Below are 2,527 nucleotides of genomic sequence, written 5' to 3' on the forward strand. Positions count from 1 at the left end.
ACACTGCTCACCTGTACTCACCTCACCTGGACACTGATCACCTGTACTCCCCCTGCCTGGACACTGCTCACCGGTACTCACCTCACCTGGACATTGCTCATCTGTACTCCCCCTGCCTGGACACTGCTCACCTGTACTCACCTCACCTGGACACTGCTCACCTGTACTCCCCTCGCCTAGACACTGCTCACATGTACCCCCCCTACCTGGACACAGCTTTCCTGTACTCCCCTGTCCTGGACACTGCTCACCTGGACACAGCTCACCTCTAAACTGCTCACCTGTACTCCCCTCATCTGGACACTGCTCACCTGTACACCCCCTGCCTGGGCATTGCTCACCTGTAGACCACTCATCTGTACATTGCTCACCTGTACTCCCCCCGCCTGGACACTGCTCGCCTGTACACCCCTCACCTGGACACTGTTACCTGTACTCCCCACGCCTGGGCATTGCTCACCTGTACATCACTCACCTGGACATTGCTCACCTGTAATCCCCCCGCCTGGACACTGCCCACCTGTACTCCCCACGCCTGGGCATTGCTCACCTGTACACCCCTCACCTGGGCACTGCTCAACTGTGCTCTCCTCAGCTGGACACTGCTCACCTTTCCTCCCCTCACCTGTACTTCCCCCGACTGCACAGTGCTCACCTGTACTCCCCTCACCTGGACACTGCTCACCTCGACTCAACTCACCTGGGCATTATTCACCTGTACTCCCCTCACCTGGACACTGCTCACCTGTACACCCCTCACCTGGACACTGTTCACCTGTACTCCCCTCACCTGGACACTGCTCACTTGTACATTCCCCGCCTGGACACTGATCACCTGCACACCCCTCACCTGGGTACTGCTCACCTGTTCGTCCCTTGCCTGGTGCTCACCTGTACACCCCCCGCCTGGACACTGCTCATCTGTACTCCCCTCGCCTGGACACTGCTCGCCTGGACACTGCTCATCTGTAGTCCACCCACCTGCACACTGCTGACCTCGACACAGCTCACCTGGGCACTGCTCACCTGTGCTCCCCTCACCTGGACACTGCTCACCTGTACACCCCTCACCTGGACACTGCTCACCTGTACACCTCCCGTCTAGACACTGATCACCTGCACACCCCTCACCTGGGTAGTGGCGACCTGTTCTCCCCTTGCCTAGTGCTCACCTGTACACCCCCAGTCTGGACACTGCTCACCTGTACTCCCCCCGCCTGGGCATTGCTCACCTGTACTCCCCCCGCCTGGGCATTGCTCACCTGTTCTCCCCTTGCCTGGTGCTCACCTGTACACCCCCGCCTGGACACTGCTCACCTGTACTCCCCTCGCCTGGACACTGCTCGCCTGGACACACCTCGCCTAGACACTGCTCATCTGTATTCCACCCACCTGCACACTGCTCACCTCGACACAGCTCACCTGGGCACTGCTCACCTGTACTCCCCTTAGCTGGACACTGCTCACCTGTACACCCCTCACCTGGACACTGTTCACCTTTACTCCCCTCAACTGGATACTGCTCACCTGTACACCCCTCTATTGAGCACTTCTCACCTGGACACACCTCACTTGGACACTGCTCACCTGTACACCTCTCACCTGGACACTGCTCGCCTGGACACTGCTCTCCTGTACTCCCACCGCCTGGACACTGCTCACCTGTATTCCCCTCGTCTGAACACTGCTCACCTGTACTCCCCCTGTGTGGACACTACTCACTTGTACTCCCCCTGCATGGACACTGCTCACCTGTACTCCCCTCACCTCTACACTGCTCACCTGTATTCCACCCAGTCTGGACACTGCTCACCTGTACTCCTCCCGCCTGGGCATTGCCCACCTGTACACCCCTCACCTGGACACTGCTCACCTGTACACCCCTCGCCTGGACACTGTTACCAGTACTCCCCACGCCTGGGCATTGCTCACCTGTACACCCCTCACCTGGGCACTGCTCAACTGTGCTCCCCTCACCTGGACACTGCTCCCCTTACCTCCCCTCACCTGGACACTGCTCACCTGTACTTCCCCCATCTGCACACTGCTCACCTGTACTCCCCTCACCTGGACACAACTCACCTGGGCATTACTCACCTGTACTCCCCTCGCCTGGACACTGCTCGCCCGGACACACCTCGCCTGGACACTGCTCATCTGTAGTCCACCCACCTGCACACTGCTCACTTCGACACAGCTCACCTGGGCACTGCTCACCTGTACTCCCGTTGCTTGGAGACTGCTCACCTGGACACTGCTCGCCTGGACACACCTCGCCTGAACACTGCTCATCTGTAGTCCACCCACCTGCACACTGCTCACCTCGACACAGCTCACCTGGGCACTGCTCACCTGTACTCCCCTCACCTGGACACTGTTCACCTTTACTCCCCTCACCTGGACACTGCTCACCTGTACACCTCCTGTCTGGACACTGATCACCTGCACACCCCTCACCTGGGTAGTGGTCACCTGTTGTCCCCTTGCCTAGTGCTCACCTGTACACCCCCCGCCTGGACACTGCTCA

This window comes from Chiloscyllium plagiosum, unplaced genomic scaffold (genome assembly GCF_004010195.1).
Source record: "Chiloscyllium plagiosum isolate BGI_BamShark_2017 unplaced genomic scaffold, ASM401019v2 scaf_2979, whole genome shotgun sequence".
Lineage (NCBI taxonomy): Eukaryota > Metazoa > Chordata > Chondrichthyes > Orectolobiformes > Hemiscylliidae > Chiloscyllium > Chiloscyllium plagiosum.